At 48.1% G+C, this 17755-nt stretch overlaps 1 protein-coding gene across 19 annotated transcripts in view; it reads right to left on the reverse strand.

Moving 5' to 3' along the window:
• LOC116941316 (transcription factor COE3) overlaps positions 1-17755 on the reverse strand; it is a 146162-nt gene that overhangs the window by 30605 nt on the left and 97802 nt on the right. The gene's annotated exons all lie outside the window — the stretch shown is intronic.

Genomic DNA, 17755 nt, shown 5'->3' on the forward strand with positions numbered 1-17755 from the left:
TTGGATAAGGGGCGAGCTGGAGATACTAGGTATTGTAGGAGTGGGTTACGAGTTTGCCAGGAGATGCCAGTGCAACAATGGAGACTTGAATCTATCTGTACTGAGCTTTCATTGTGATGCCCCTCATATGTTTGGGTACTCCGGTTTCTTGACACATGGGCCAAAGTGGCATTTTTTTGGAACTGCCCAAACATCACAATTTTAAAGCTGGTGTTGAGACTCAGTGAGGCTCTCTTTGTCAAATAAAAGTTATTATAATTATTATTCTAAGTTAATGAGCGATATGCAGTCATCCACGATAGTCATCACCACCACGATCGTGATCGTCAGCATCGTTGGCGACGCCACAATAATTACTGTCATCATTCCCATCGTTTGTCCTGCCACCCCTCATGCTCATGAGGTACATTCCTATTGCATGCCAAGACTGCAGGCTTGAACCATTGCTGTGCGAATCCTATTTAATTTTAGGTGATAAAGCGAAATGACGGGAATTTAGATCCCATCACATTCTGTGGCTGATAAAACATCATATAAAATAATTAACTTGGCTTGACAAGTATTGCTTTTAATGGAAGATATTAAGAGTTTATCATTTAATCACATCTAATCACACGGCACGCTCTACTGGTTGAACTATTGGTCATATATCAAGATCGCGGGATAAAAAAAAAATCTCAATAATCACCACCTGACAAAAATGCAGGCGTACATCTTCAAATATCCCTAATGTAATATATTTAGCCCAATTGCTTTAATAATGCACTGACGGCGCGCGGCTCGCAAATATCAATGCATCACTATTTTATACCCGGGCTAACGGGCCAGTGAGAAGTGGCATTATGCAGCGCATCCGTCACAGACAGGACTTGGTAAAACCTGCTTGTCATGCTTCAGCAGTGTTATGTAATTTGCTTCTTGTTGGGAGTCAAGCAAGACGCTTGAGCCCGCGCCTCTCGGAGCGCGCGCGTTAGCACGCGGAACGGATTACGGAGACGGCGGAGGAAAATCGTTAGAGCGCATCGCATCAGTCGTCAGCGCGCCGGGAGGAATCGCTATTGAAAGGAGCCCCCCCAGCCACTGCATAGCATTAACATCTATTTCGTGTCGAGTGCGGATGGCAAATATTGACTCTGATCTGCGCGACGGTGCAACGGCGGTGGTGACGGCGCGCGGGCGTGCAGAGGGGCGGAGGGGGCTGGCGGGGCTCTTGTGACTTATCACGCTCGCGCAAACTCGCTTCGCAGCGGCCGATATCGGCTTACGAGCCGAGCCCTCCGCTCGTGTCGTGACACTGCCAGCACCCGCAATTAAGTGGGGGGGGAGGCGGGGCGGGGCGGGGGGTGGGATTGGGGGAGGGTGAGGAAAGAAAATCAGCCGTTGTGATGTCCCACGGAAGCTAAAGACGGCAGCTTGCTTAATGCAGTAGGCGGAGGTGTTTCCAGAGGGCCTCGGAGGTGAAAGTGCGATGTGCGTGGCGCGGCTCGGCAGAATTGTCGCGAGTTAGCCCTGCGCAGTGTTTTTTTGTTGTTGTCATCTATCCTCTCGTTCACGGCGCCGACTAAAATCGTGCGGGGCTTTCGCACCCTCCGCTTGTTTTGTTTGCAAGCGCTCGTGCGCAAGCTGTAGGCACGTGCGAGTGCGTTCATTTTATTTTGTTGTTGCCGTTACGCTGCCGGGCTGAGGGCCTCCACCGCGCGGCATGGATTGTGGCAGTGACTTTTACCGCGCTTCACCGCGCTGGTCAGTGCGAGGTCGGAGAATGTGGGGAGCGTAGATGTCGGGGCACAGTGCAGAGCAGTACAGCAGTGGACTTTTCTACACGAACCTCTGCTGACAATGCAGCTGTGCAGTGGCGCCCGCCGTACAAGTCCCATCCAGGCTCAGATCCCTGCTTAGCATCTGAGATCTGCCGGGATCGAGCACTCTCCGGATCATTTGGTCGATATTAGAATGCGCGGATTTGTGTAATCCTACGAACTCGGACGCAGTCCACGGCAGAAGTAATCGGGGTCTTGTTGTGGGGCGTGAGTAAGGAAGGTTTACGTGTCGAGAGTAAATAGTGGAATTAATATTTACGTCCAAGCAAGCCTCGGCGCGAAACTGCACGTTAAACCGGGCGGCACGGACGCTTCACTTGACACCTCTAGATTTTCGCTTGCGGGTGCGGCATCTTTTGAACCAGCTATACAGCACGTTCGACTGCGGAGGAGGTTATAGCCTCTAAGATAATTAAAACTCAACACATTCGCCAACAATGCCGTGGCCTTAAAGTAACAAAAATAAACAAGAGGTGACGTTTCGGGCTATGCCCCTTCTGCATTCAAATGTATTTGCTATGAAGCAGGGCCATTGCATAAATTGTCACCGATTGCATATGTTTTCATTTTAAGTCCACAGTGTTGTTGATGAATGTGCTGAGTTTTTGTTGTTGTTGTAAATCAGTGCTTGTGCATCAGTGGCAATGCGGCAGCAGCATAGCCTAATTATTTGTTTTTTTTATTTATGACAACAGATCTATCCCTGTATCTCATTAATGGCTGTAGACTATGAGCGAAACTTTGTTGCAACCTGTTGTAAATGTGCAAATGGTAAATTACTCTAAAACAAATTTAAGCATTTACTGAAATCGTATGAAAGCACGTGTATAAGCGATAAATGCAACATTGCAATTTAGATGGATTTGGGCCGTCTTGTTTAAAGCAAATAGTAATGCAATACATTTGATTTGGCTCTCTGCAAATTTTGTAGAGAATACAATACTTATGTAAATGCAGAGACAAAAAAATAAATTACGAAATCAAAGGATAATAGCAACGGGAAAAATTACAATTCCGCATCTGTTGATTTTTTTTTCATTCGTCCATTTTTTTCTAATTTCAGTAGCAGAAGAAGAAAAAATCATCCACAGCGAAGGGCCCGGTCCGACGAAGCGTGGCGTAAATCGATGGCCGTTTGTAAACCCAATAAAACCTGTCTCGTTTCATTCATTAGGCACCGGGTAATTTCTGGCGCCACTCGCCGCATGGCACATAATTCAACATTAACGGTGCTTTAACTAATACGGAGAAAAGCTAACGCTCGGACAGAGAGAGACAGAGCAGGCATAGAGATTGTCATCAGGTGCCAAAACCCACATGAAGGGCCCTCCATCTCTGAGCGTCTGTCTGAGCAAAAAAAAATCGCTGGCTCGTTGCGCAGAGTGGCACGCCAATCACGTGAAGTTGAGAATACGTGAATACTTAAACCCGGGGAAACGCAATGCGTCCGGGGTCATGAGTGACACAATAAGCCGCGGCGCGCAGCATTTAATAAAGTGACACGCGCACGCGCGCGTCGCTGGGGCGCGTCACGCAAACGAGGTGTCTGAGCTTCGTGGCGGCGGGCGCGTTCCGAGCGCGCGTGCGTGCGCGCGCGTGCGCTTGATGAGCGAGACGTTAACCCACGCTTGCCCGTCCCGGCGCGCATCGCGGCACGCACGCTCCGTGAGCGTTCGCCCTCACCAAACGCGACGGCTCTGGGGCCGTGCTTGTGAGCGCATCGACGCCGAGGGCTTTCACTCGGGAAATGAACGGCAAGAAGGGACAAAAAAAAAGAACCAACACACACACACAGACAAACAGACAGACAGAAGAAAAGAGAGATACGGCCCCTACCCATAATCAGACCATTAATCATAAAAGGGTGTCAAGCTCGGGCGTGGGAGAGATTTGTCACTTAGGCCTCTAATAGCGGGGGGGGGGATGACGGATCGAGGAATGCGGCGGCCTCGGCGCAGGGCGCAGAGCGCCCGCCCCGGCCTCGGCGATTGCCTCGACCGCGCTCTCTGCGATCTGCATAACCCCGAACCTCATGCATGGCGATGAGCCGGGTCGTGCGCCGGTTCTCCCACCAGCGGTGCCGCCCTGGCCGCTCGCCCCTGGTGGTGGGGAGGGGGGGCGGTGAGCGCGACGCCGCTCGGCGACGTTTGCCGCGTGGAATGGCACCGCGAAGGAGCTCGTGATGAGTCGTGGTGCCGTGGCATGCCCTCGTTGGCTTTCCTTTTGCCCGCGCGGCGTGTGCGCGTGCTCATTTATTTATTTACTTGCCGATTTACTCGACTCCCCAAACACCACTTTTCCAAAAGTTAGTATCGGCAGTGCAATTAATTTGCATTGCTGCAGGACACGTGTTCTCTATCATTCAATGCACACTGTTATGTAGCAGGTATGCTTCAACATTAAAGTTTCCAGGTGTAATTCAAAGTGGCCTTTTTAAACAGCTTGTAAGAGTATATTGCACACTTGCTTAGCAGTGCCTTAAAAACATTGAATTCCTTCCCCATAATTTACCATCTGAGGTTATTAAACTTAAGTGCACTCTTCAAGAGCAGTAAATGCAACCCCAACCATACTCCATCAAAATGCGGAACTTGTAAAGCTCATTCAGATGTGCTAACGTTTACCACGACAGCAGCACTCTGACAATGCCATCTCTCCAGGTAAGATGAGGGCACACGGAAAGGAGAGAGAGAGGCTACCGCTTAAACGAAACAGCTGAGAAACAGGAAGAGGAAGACGTGGATACCCAAGGTTGAGATGCCACATTTACTTGAGAAGCGTTAGTGGGCTTGGGAAAGGCACACCGGTTCAGACTCACGATATAGTGCCCGCAGAAGGAGGGAATACGCCCGGGAGGAGCATCCCCCGTGGAGATGGAGCAATGAAATAAACTCATGTGCAGGTGATAGACGGATTGTTAAATCTCAAGATCACGAGAGTAGATCCCGAGACCATGAGAGTAGAGTACAGTGATGAAGGTTCATGATGATGATGCGAATGTGTAATTTTCCAAATGGAAATTCAGGTTATACTTTAAAAAATCCTGCGTCATATATGGCCACTTATTTTAATGACGATCATCAGCGGCAGACTTGTTTTGTTTCCACTAATAGACGAAGGCCTCCCCACAAATATATTATCATTGCTGTGACGAAGTCACCGCTCAAATTCTCTCTCCTTCCCCCTTTAGCAAATCCCAGGCTCGTTTTAAGACGGTGTCATCGGTGCCATCAGCACGGAGTTGCTGGGGAACCCCCTAGAGCCACTCGAGATGCCTTGTTTCCAATCACGGAAGCTGTGGTGGTTATTCAAATACACGGCGGCGCCTATGTGGGTGCAAGCTGTGGTGCAGACTGTATTGGAAGGCATGCGCTGGCAGAGTATTTTCGCCTCTCTGTTGCAGCGATATCCGGACCAGGCTTTGGACCGTGGACTTTGTCATATGTGGCCTCCGCGCTGCTCCATTCGTGATGCAAACCAGACCCCTTGCTATAGAAACTGCGGTCCAGAAACACAATTCGGACTATGCCTTGGCATTCCCTTAGACAGCATCTGATATTTACGTCTCGCCACACAGAGCTTATGGGTCGCATACGCGATCTCAGCACTATATGCCAACGTGTGTGTCCATTGCGGAGAGGAAAGGAATGCTTATATTCTGGAATATTGAGATTAATCACTCACAGCCCCATGTGTATGTATGAATTGTCAAGGAACAGTCAAGTCTATAAACAACAAACATTTTTTTTATAATAATGGTGATGAAATTAAAATTATCTAAATTGGTGGTATCCGGCAAGTTTATGTAGATCACCATCAGCCCCTTTCAAAAGCTTTATTTATTTTCATCTTTCCTTAGCCGGCATTGCTGCTTCGATCAATCTTGATGCTCTTTTAACTTTGTGTTTGTAAGTACGAGTGTGTGTTAAAATATTCGCTCTATGGTTTATGATTAGCACACGTGTCTCTGTGTTCAAGGTTCACTGGTACAAATTAATCCTTAATCTTAAATAAAACCCCCCAAAAATGTGCCATCTGCTAATTAGCGAGTGTGTACATTACCCCACGATATTTCAGAATAGTTATTTTGCTATGCCGGTGTCACGACCCACATTTTGACAGTTGCCCACGATTTTTAAATTACCACGTCACCCTCTTTTTTATGTTCTTGTTTGTTTGTTAAATAAATGTTTGACAAGTGTAGCCCGCCTCCGTAGCTCGCCTTAAGAAGTGTACGCTCCGGCAATAATAAACGGCGCGCGAGCGCAGATCGCGGTGCCTAACACACGCAGGCGCCCTACGCAGCTGAGCTTAAAACATCGCCTCTGCCACCTCTCTCGGCGTCCGGCAATTTCCGCCAAGCGCGTCCGTTCACATTTATGCAGTCAGGTCGCAGGGCCGGCTCGCGCATCCGTACGGATGCCGCGGCTCTGATAAGCGAGCAGCTCAGGAAGCTGTTTCAGCGCACTGCGTGCAGTGATAAAAGCAGTTTGGGGGCCCTGCGGTGCAGCTTCCCCTGTCCAAGCCAGGGTGAGTGTGTGGTCCCCGTTGTTGTCTTTGCAATCGGCCCCTAATTGCATCCAGAAACGTTGTTGTCTGGGCGTGAACTGTGCAGTAATTACGTTAACTTTTTTTTAAGGAGATGTGCAGCGTAGATACGCGAATGATAAAAAAAAAACTTGTTGCAATGAAAACCAGGCCCCATCCTCCATCAGCCCCCCCGACGCCCACTCTTTGGCTTATAACTGTTTCTTACTTTAAATATTCATAGATGTGTTTTAGTATAATTGTTTAGTCAAACTGTTGTACAATTAAAGCTAAGCCAATCCAAACACAACAGCTCCATTGGCAAGCGTTTGCAATTTATCCATCACGTTTTTGAATGCCAAGTCTGATAATTGTCATACATTTTTGCAATGCCAACAGCGAGTTCTTAAACATATTTCAAAGATGATTATAACACATTTGCAGGCTGTATGACAAATACGAACGCTTATGTCAACACCTTGAGGTTTTTTTGCCAAGAATATTTATTTTTTCTCTTTTTATTTTCTCAACCAATTTTTTTTTTTTAAACGTGCACCCCCACAGCAAAGGGCATATGCATGAGATGCCCATGAGCCATGCAACATTCAGGGCAAGCGAAGGTGGAAAGACGTCCTGTCCGTAATCTGTTTAACGTGAGGGCGACCATTCCGACGTGAATGTTTGAACAGATCATGGTGTTCAAGCGGACAGGGTCGTCCAGTGTATTTCCGTGCAATTACGTACAAGGATAGTGTTGAAATTAGTTCTGGCCGTCACACGACAATAATTAAATAAGACCTGCTGGTGTCTCCCACGGTGTTGCCCTTCGCGCTATCACAGCGCTCAGTGGGACAGCGGAGTTAAAACATTTTGTACTTTATTCCTATTTGTCTGCAAAATTCCACTAATACGATCGCATCTTTTTTTTTGGCGTTCGAAAAGGGCTGCAAAATCGCAAAATATGAGCTCGTGAAATAAATAGTGATAATTTTAAAGCGGCGTCAAATTTCTGTAAGGCGACCCAGACCGCGAGCATACCTTCGCCGTTTCAGAGCCGGGTAATTATGAAGTGCGGAGATTGGCTGCCCCCACTGCCCTCCGGCCTCTTGACCCTGGCCGATATGAAGATGGATTGCCTGATTTGGGAGCAAACACTTGCTGCGATTCAGGCTGTCCCGCCCTGTTTGCTCGCTGATAATTTGTATTGATTTGAGCGAGGAGAGCTGCGGCACGGGGGAAGGCGGGGCGCGTGTTGGCGCTGCGCGCGTGGCCCCGTGTATCCGTGTGGCTCCGTGTATCCGCGTGGCGCCGTGTATCCGCGTATCGCCGTGTATCCGCGTATCGCCGTGTATCCGCGTGGCCCCGTGTATCCGTGTGGCTCCGTGTATCCGCGTGGCGCCGTGTATCCGTGTGGCTCCGTGTATCCGCGTGGCCCCGTGTATCCGCGTATCGCCGTGTATCCGCGTGGCCCCGTGTATCCGCGTGGCCCCGTGTATCCGCGTGGCCCCGTGTATCCGCGTATCGCCGTGTATCCGCGTATCGCCGTGTATCCGCGTGGCCCCGTGTATCCGCGTGGCGCCGTGTATCTGCGTGGCCCCGTGTATCCGCGTGGCCCCGTGTATCGCCGGTGTATCCGCATGGTCCCGTGTATCCGCGTGGTCCCGTGTATCCGCGTGGCGCCGTGTATCCGTGTGGCTCCGTGTATCCGCGTGGTTCCGTGTATCCGCGTGGTCCCGTGTATCCGCGTGGCCCCGTGTATCCATGTGGCTCCGTGTATCCGCGTGGCGCCGTGTATCCGCGTGGCCCCGTGTATCCGCGTGGCCCCGTGTATCCGTGTATCGCCGTGTATCCGCGTGGCGCTCGTGTTGGTCAGTGGCCAGGGGCGGAGAGCTTTGAGCCGTATCGGTATTTTTGACATGTTAATTTTAAGTGCAGACGTTTCATTTTTAAAATAAAGCGTAACGCGCATTTATTTATTTAAAAAGTTGTCGAACCTGTGCTTGCATTCAAGTGTGAATCTTCAGTAATTCTTACAATAACTGTGAGTACGCAAATACGATGACGACAGTAATAATTTGAAATCCTTTATCGGACCACTTCCCTTGGCGAAGATCTCCCGAGACCAAGTCTAATGTGGCGTGTTACTTGACCATAGTTCACTATGCCGGTCAGTGTGGGTTGGCGGTCCAGATATGAGCAGGGCCAAATGTGCCAATAGCGAGGTGCACTCGCCACTTAGTCCCCCCCCCATAGCTAGATAAACACGTGACAATTCATAGCCGCCTTTTCATTGCGTTGTATTTTTGTTCCTTTAAAAAAAAAAATCCGCAATTCCCTTTTGGTAAGGTTGTTGAAATAGCGATAAAGTTACGACAGTTCTTGTTGCTCGTTTGACCAAGTTAATGTACGGAGCTCTCTGAGAGGAGAGAGGAGAGAGAAAGACACCGTTTGACTTCAATCAGTGAACATAAAGCGTCTGGGGTTCCTTAAAGTGGCTCGCGCTCGATCGAGCAAATGCGCGACGCGGTGGACGGAGGTGGGCGAAGAGCCTTTGGGAGCAAACACATTTACCGCTGAACAAACTGGGCGCAGGGGGGCAACGAGATGGAGCTGCCGGATTTAAAGGTGAGAGTCGCAGTTGAAAAAGAGCAGGGCCAGATAAATATAATAAGAGGGCGCAAGAGGAGAGGAAGGGCTCGCAACCTGGGGGGAGGAAAACGATACGATGGATACCATAGAAAATTACCACTGAGGACGATGCGGTGGTGTGGAGGTTGAGGAGGGGGGAAGTAATACACACATACAAGTGGGACAAGTGCTGTTAGCCAGCAAAGATGAAAGGCCGGCACGGCGCACGAGGATCGGCGGCCAGCACCACATCGAGCCGCCTTTGTCTTCCCAGTGCTGATGTTTCACACACCGCACCAGTTACTCATTTAAGGGCTGCGTCAACCTAGGGGAGGCTAAGGACCGGCCCAAATATTCGCCACTGTTATTGGTCGTGAGCGAGAATTTAACTCGGATCGCCGGGTTTCTAGCGCAGCGCGCGCTGACCACTGCACTATGACTGCCCCCAACCACACACACACCCATACAGATACACACACCCATACACACACCCATACACACACCCATACACATACACACACCCATACACATACACACACCCATACACATACACACACCAATACACATACACAAACCAATACACACATCCATACACACACATCCATACACACCCATACACACACACCCATACACACACACAAGCAAGCGCGCACACAACAAAAGCAAAACGTGCAGAAGAGATAGACAAACGCATATAGAATCGTTGCGACAACACGAGTTAATCTGTCCAAAGAGTAAGTGGGATAGAGGAAGGGAGATAAGCAAGTTCAAATTAGCCCGCTATCTCTTTATTAAAGGAGCAGCTCGGTTTATTTTCATCTCTGCGTGATTTCATGGTTTAGGGAGCAGCTGCTCCGGCTCGTTGTTTGAACGCGGGCAGACAAAGCCGGCACGAGGTCTATCGCTGGGAAACGGAGCAAACGCGCCGGAAAGCGGCGGTCCTGAGCACAAACTCACGTCACGCGCTCCGCGGAGTCAACGTGGTAACTCGACAAAGAACTATGCTCCCCTCGCGCTGCTGAGAAACGAGATTTTCACCGAGCGCTATCTGTGTCACGGGAAGCTCTGGGATGGATGTATGGTCAAAATCCAAGCGCCAGAATTGCGGTTTTCGGGGCCAGCAGCTTTCCCAGAGAGCGTGTGTAATCTTTATCTGCGGAAGAGCTTGGATTTTTCCCTCATGACTAACGTTTCCCCCCCCCCCGCCGCGAAACCAGCGGCTATCATATCAGCTGACGCTATCTCTCTCGGCATGTTTATTCTGCTGCGGGATTATGACTTTCACACGGAGGACGGCGACTAGAATGGAGACGGCGGTGAGCTTTTTTAGCGCGCAGGCTGACAACGAACGGCCTGCCACTCAAGTAACGAAAAACACAATTGCAGCCACAACGGGGGGCAGAGGAGCGATGCTCACAACAACCAGCGGAGCGTCGGGGCGGCTAAAGCGCAGAGAGTTGGCACAGTGGTGAGCGCAGCTGGTGCATCTGCCAGTCGTCTCGCTCAGTCAACCCACGGGCACCTGGGTCTGTCCCGTGACCTTCTGCCAGCTTTGGACTTAGACACTTCACGTGGCTTCAAAAGTGCACCTAGCATGGCACAAGCGCCGTCATGACGTCACCACCACTTGGTGAACGGCGGTTGTTGTTTTTGTTGTGTGCACAGGCATCAGTTTACACGAAGAAATGTGTGGTATTTTTGAAACGATGGGGCCACAGTACAGCATTGTGTATATTAACAATGATAATAATTTACAGCCCTTTGCCAATCCACTGCTGGATGAAAATTTCCCCTTGCTGTGGCAGTTATGGGCGTTGTTTGACCATATTTCAAATTCTGGTCAATGCGGATTTGTGAAGTGCGTTAGGGAGGGGGGAGAGGGTGGGCAGGACCGGTTCAAATTTCACTCGCCACTGATGTTAGCCATAGCCACGAATCAAATCGAGGTCATTGGATTCGTAGCGCAGCGTGCTGACCCACTATCCAGCCGCTCAATTGTGTAACTCTTTAAGGAATTAAGGTGTAAAGTAACGGATGTGAACAACAGAGAAGAGCCAGCTTCAACGTTAAAATTGACATCTGTTTCACTTACAAGCAATTGACTGCAAAATAATTTACATATTTGGCAAACGACGGCCATGACACCAGTCTTCCCTCCGGAGTGATGACACGGGGTCTTTAACATGTACTTTGGAGGACGCTTTGATAATGCCCCACAGCATTGCCCCGTAGAGGTAGGGATGTGACCTTCTAAACCCCCGTCATCTGCCACATCATTGGCAAGCGTGCCAACCGCCAGCTACGCAACCACGCCGACTGTACAACATTAATAAATCATAGCACGTATGCATGCGATGCTGCCGTGGTTGTAACGGTTAGCATGCTGGACTTGCAATCCAGAGGTCGCTGGATGGATCTGATCCCCCCGGTGTGCTGTTAAAGCAATGAAGCAAGTTTTTTTTTTAATCCCCACGCCCTCCCCAACCTGAGTACCTTGGTCCAGCAAGCTACATAAATAGAAACGCCACAGTAAGTCTGTCGGCAAGTGGTGTGTGGAGGGGTAAAGTATGGGTTACTTCATACACACGTGTCGGCAGCGTAAAATTATACGATTAAACTAAACCATCTTTTTTTTATTTTAGCAGGTAAGGCCCACTCAGGTATATAGCTCTTTTTTTCAGAAGCGACTTGGCTATCGCAAATGATAGCTCAACGAAGTGGCTTATCGTCATGTGGAAATTTATAGCAGCCAATTGCTCCAAACGCATGTTTCTAAGTGTGGAGGGAAACCCAGAGGACCCGGAGAAAAATCCACACGACCACAGGGAGAACGTGCAGACTCTAAACATACAGACGGCCAGGGTCGGAATCGAACCCACGATCTCCTGCATACCAGGCGAGGGAGTTAACATATGCCACAATGACCCAAAGAGTAGGCCAAAAATACTCTCTCTCGAGGGGCTCTCTCGAGCTCCCTCTCGTGGAGGCCCTTCTGCATGCAGTGGCACGAGCAGGCACTTGCAGGGCTACACCTTTATCTTTCATGTATACACGATGAGTTTTATTTTATTCATAATAAATGTCAGCGAGTAGCATTCAGCAGGGCAGAACAAAAGATATCCAGCAATCAGCTGTACCCCACCAGACAGGCCCTAATTGTGCTCCTTAATTTGATAATGGCCGCGAGTCGATCCTAAAAATACTGGGGGGGTGCGCTGCCGTCGATACGAACAGCACCGCGGAGACTTTTGGGAAGAGACAATCCTCGCGGCTACGATTAGATTCTTATTTATATCTTTTATTTTCTCTTTTATGGCATTCAATAGCAGCGCGTGGGCTCGCAGTGATGATGTAACAAAGCGCCGTTAGATGTCGGAGCGTGTACGTTTGTATATACGATGGTGCAGCTGCAGTGTAATGGTTAGCGGTGCAATGTACTTGCAATCCAGAGGTCGTGGTTTCCATTTGATCTTCCGATGCGGCAGTTGAAACAATGGTGCTAGTTCCAAAACCTCTGTTCAACCCAGAAGTTTAAATAGGATCCGACACGTTTGGTTGTTCGGTAGGTCGCGTGGTGGTGGGGTAAAGTGTGGGCACTCGCACAACTTCCTAGATGTCTGGCCAGGGTTGAGGAGTGGAGGCCACTCTGGCGGAGGACCTTCCATCAGCAGTGGCGTGAGACAGCAATCGCAGGGCGGCGACTTTACATTTATACGTCGTGTATATATGTACAGGATATAAATAACAATATATTCCGATAAAAGTAAATTTTGAAAAAAATATTTAAAAAATATGTGTTTGTGGTAAAAAATGTAAACAATAATTAATGTAATCAATTGCAAAAACCCCGCGCGAAAACAAATAAATAAAATTCCCCTCCCATATGTAGTTCGACGCGACAGTGACCTGGGCCCCGCGTGTTAAGTGAGGCGCATTACAGCCGTCAAGATTGGGCGAGAGGGGCTTACAGGCAGCTGCTTTATTAAAAGGGGCCAGAGAGGGCCTCGTGGCTCTAACGAAGTCTACGCGTCAATCGCGGGCGGTGCGGGTGGCGGAGGCTGCGATGGCTCGCACAACATCAAGCGGGGGGCATGGCAAGAAGATGCCAATACTAATTACCGGCAGGCTACGTTATTAAAAGCCGCCGCACTGCCGTGAGTAGCCGGACTGCTCGCCGCTAACGAAGTGAGTGCGCTCACGTGAGCTGCATTTGTCAGTAGGGGTAAGGTCCGAAATTTCAGGTGGTGAAGGAAAACACGGCCATATCCAGACTGGCTTGATCTGTCCACGTATTAGTCTGTTCTGAAAGATGCAGTGTGTCCGTGCGTTAAGTACAGTACCCGCCAGTGCGTTTTCTTTTTATGTAAGTAACTACAACGATCAATGTTAAAATCATTAGAAAATGCATTCGAGCATTAGGGTGTTCTAACTCCTCGAGGGCAAATGGAATCCATCTCAATAATACATTTGTTTCTATCTGCAAATGCGTACTTTGCATAACACCAACCCTCCATATAGGGAGTAATGTAATAAGGCTTCAACACTGAAATTACACAAATTGATGAGTTTTGATATGTAGAAAGTACGGGCACAAGAGCACGAGCTGCTATCTCATGACGTTTAAGTATAAATCTATATCAAAACATGTATTTGCGTAAGTTACACAAACAATTTCACATGTGTGTTGTAAGTAACATTTTGAAGAACAGCTATGATCCACCATTTAACTTGCAACATCTTCTCAATTACACTTATCTGAGCTATTTCTAAAATGCTCTACATTTTTTTTGGGTGCAAAACTGTCATGATGAATAACAGACGCATTCATTTGCTTGGTTCCTATAATTTAGTCTCATTCTAAGCTCCCACGCATGCAAATTTGTTACTGCGTATTTTTCGGGCCATCTGCCGACAGGGAGTTTCGGCCTTCCCTTTGTGCGCGCCATGTCCTGAACCATTCCTCTGTACTCTCCTCCTCCTCGCCTCTCCTTATTGACAGCCTATTCGCGTCACAACTGCATTTCATCTGTGTGTCGAGTCAAACGCTCTAAAAAATTAAAATTTCAAGCCGCTCCGCAGAGCATGTGGGGAGCGCGGCACAAGAGGGGAAATCGATTGGCCAAATCGATGCTCATAGAAAATTCATGAACTTTGACCCCGCAGGCCTGGCAGGCCAGCCAGCAGGGGCGGATTTCAGAAATAATGATTGCGAGCAAACAGATGCGCGCCACGCTCTCGCGGACATTCCCAAGTCAGCAGTGATTTGGGCGCGCGTGTGCACTGCTTAGCACATGCTTAAGCAACAACGCCATGGATTATAGCACTGCCTGAAGCCTCGCGTTTTATTTATTCACAAAACGGTCCTCGTGCGGCTACAAGAATAACTGTTTATTTCGGCAGTGTTGTTTTATAAATTAATTATATTGCCGTTTTTGTCGTGCTTTTTTTTTCTTCAAACGCTACGTGCTTCTGGCACACTGCTCATAACTCCACCGGTTTGGGAACTACAATTTAAGGATATTTAGCACTGGTCTTGTGTTCTCGAGACAAGGCCGTAAAAGTGCTGTATAGTTCCACAGAGCGTGAGAGTAAAGGTACATCGTGACGTACGCCTGCACTATTTGGAAAGGGTGTGCTCAGAGAGTACACGTATGAACTGCAAGATTGATTTTCATAACCGATGGCAAAACAGTTATTTTCGTTCTCAACTCGTGCTAGTTCTTGCACGAGTTGAGAGCGGTGGTGAAATCTCAAAAGTGATCATTGCAGACCGAGCCTCCATGTCTATTTGCGTGCAGAGCACCGGCTATTTCATATCAGCCAGCATCAGCGGTGTAGCTATGCAGTGTGAAGGCAGCACAATTGCACCAGGCCCAATGGGGCCCAGACACCGGCTATATTATATTGGACAGGGGCCCAAGTTTAATTCCTTGCACCAGGGCCATTGGCACAAGCACGCTATGCTACTGCCCAGCATAATAACTGGTCACCACTGACTGATATTGACAATACCTTTGTGGAGGATGTGTGCCCAGCAGTTTGATGAGGAAAAACATCTCAGGGTGTTTCTAAAAGCCTCCATTATGATCCTATAAAAAAACATAACGTATATATTTTTTCCAGGCCATTGCAGGCATGCATTAATCTACAGTATGCATTTATTTCAACTAGGTGAAAGACTGTGGAGACTAAAAGTGTGGTTATATTTTTCAAGGGAGACCTGGATTAATGGGCAATACAGGAGTATAAGGTGGCATTGGGTAATATTTTTAATTAAATGTAATGTGTATGAACCTAAAGTTGCATACATATATAAAGACTGTAAGCATTACAATGCGGTAGCGAAATTGTAGTTTGTTGTAAATTCTATCGGCGTAATAATCACCTCATCAAATGTTATTTAATGAAAAGTCATGATTCAGAATTACGATTCGATTGAAGAATTGATTATTGTTTCTTACAACGCAGTGAATGGAGTGGCCTCCAACAACTGCAGAGGGTCGTGTGACCCCATTATATACAACATATACAATTAAAAAATATATTATTTACAGCCCTTTGACATTCCACTGGTGGATTAAGGGGCAAATCATTGGTCAGTTGCTGGTCGGTGAAGGAGAGAGGCCCCAGCACCAGTTCAGATATCACTCTCCACTGATGTTAGCCGTGGAAATGAACCTAACTCAGGTTTTCCAAGTTCGTGATGCACCGCATTCCTCCCACACGCAAGAACATGTTACATTATGAATCGGGAACAAAAAAGCATCAACACTTGCACAATACGACTCCGCAAAGTAACGTGAGCTTAAGACTCGGTATTAACTGATTAATCGTTACACCGCTCGCAGTAAACTCCCATTCGCGTCTGAGCTTAAAGTCTTGCCCACATTATGTGCTCAAGTGAAGCTACGCAGGGCGTGAATCGAGTGCATTTAAGTTTTTTAGCTTCAAAGTGGTTGCGTTGTTGCTTTCACCCCCCCCCCTCCCCACAACGCTCTGTTGCTGTGAGCATGGTTTTAAAATGGAGATCAATTGAGGCCCCTTGCCAAGATCAATACCCAGGAAATTATCACCCCTGTTTTCCTCCTTTGCCCCGCGCACACAGCAACACGGCATTGTCTCTTTGTTTGGAGTGTGTGTGTGTTACGCTGGCTGCTTTTTTTCCCCTCCCTCTCGACAAATTTGTTTTCTGACCTCTGTCTCTAAAAGCAATCAGTGTAAACAAGTTGGCCCGCTTCATTTTCGGAGACACCGATTTTTTTTTCGCGTGTGGAATTGCACTTCGTTGAAAGTTGGCCACCACCGGGCCTCTCGTTGCCCCCCCCCCCCCCAAAAAAAAGAGAAATCCAGCTCTGTGCCTCGAACTCTACTCCCCGAGTTCCGTCGTTTGCCCGCGAGTAAATTGATAATGCGCGGTTAATATTCTCCGCAAAAAAAAAACGGCTATTTTGTGGGGCATGCGTCTTCACGTTTTTTTTTCTCAATCGTGCTTGCCAAATGCAGTGTTTTTGGGTTTCCGTGTACACACACGGACAGTTAGTTAGGGTAGCAACAGCTGTTGGGGTAGCAACAACGGTGATAAATAATAATAATAATAATGTTACAGTCATTTTTGTCAGTCCACTCCTGATTGACCGCCTTCACACGCCATGTCGATATTGGGGGTTGTTTGACAGTACTACATTAAGCGAGTCCATGGGGGGTTCGTGAAGGGGTAGACCAATCACAATATCGCTCCTGACTGATGTGACTCTTGGGCGGAAGTAAAACACAGGTTTCCTGGTCCATGGTCCAGCCAACCAGAGCACCTCTGTTCCTCCCCACAGTTTCTGTATTAGATTGTTGTTTTCCCATTTTGTGAGATTATCCGCGATTATAGATACTTATTCTTTCTTTTTTATTATTATAAAAGGAGCAACATTTATTTATTTTATTTGTAGTACTTTACCCAGAAGTCTCCTGAAATCTGCTCGTGTGCTGCTGCTGCTGCTGGGTGGATTGTTACATCGCAGAATCGTGAGAGGTGGCGACGACTTATCGAGGCCTTCATCCAGCAGTAGATTATCACTGCTGCCGCTGATGATGACGGTGACCGAGCAGTCTAAATAGGTAGGCTTAGGGTGCGATGAGTTTTCAAATAAAACCTCCAAAATGAAAAGGGAAAGCCACTGCAACGGGGGGGTCTCCATTATTCATTGGAAGGATGAATTGAAAAGAAGGAATATATCAAGGGTGAAATAAAAGTAGGACAATGAAGCAGAGAGATTGTGGGAGGGGGGGGGGGGTTGGAAATAGGGCAGATTTATAGGAAAGACAGAAAGTAAGAAAGGAAGCTTGAGCTGACTGGTTTAGCCCCAGTTTGATGATTAATGACTATGGTGAGTGAGTGTTCCTGAATGAGGCGCATCACACAGCCTCCCCCCCTCTTCCCCACCACCTCCGGTCAATATCTTCACCTTGACACCAAAAAACTTCCCGATTCGTCCATCCCCTTCCTCCCCAGCTGGCGGAATACATGAGTAAAATCGTCTCAACCCCATGCGTCAATTTGTTCAAAAACGTATTGAATGTCCCTCCCGCTGTCAGACACAGGATTCAGGGCACCGCGGTCTTGTTAGTAAGACCCGGGATAAAGAAACCGCTTTCATGCCTTATAATCTATATTTTAAAGAGTTTCTCGAAGCTTAGCACGTGGAATTGTTACGGCTTTTAGCGGCAATGAATGATTTACGCGCCGATGTTGGTGCCTGCGGTTTTTGTTTGTTTTGTCGCCGGGTCAT

Source organism: Petromyzon marinus, chromosome 11, assembly GCF_048934315.1.
Source record: "Petromyzon marinus isolate PM22_M1 ecotype Great Lakes invasive population chromosome 11, UKy_Petmar_22M1.pri1.0, whole genome shotgun sequence".
Classification (NCBI taxonomy): domain Eukaryota; kingdom Metazoa; phylum Chordata; class Hyperoartia; order Petromyzontiformes; family Petromyzontidae; genus Petromyzon; species Petromyzon marinus.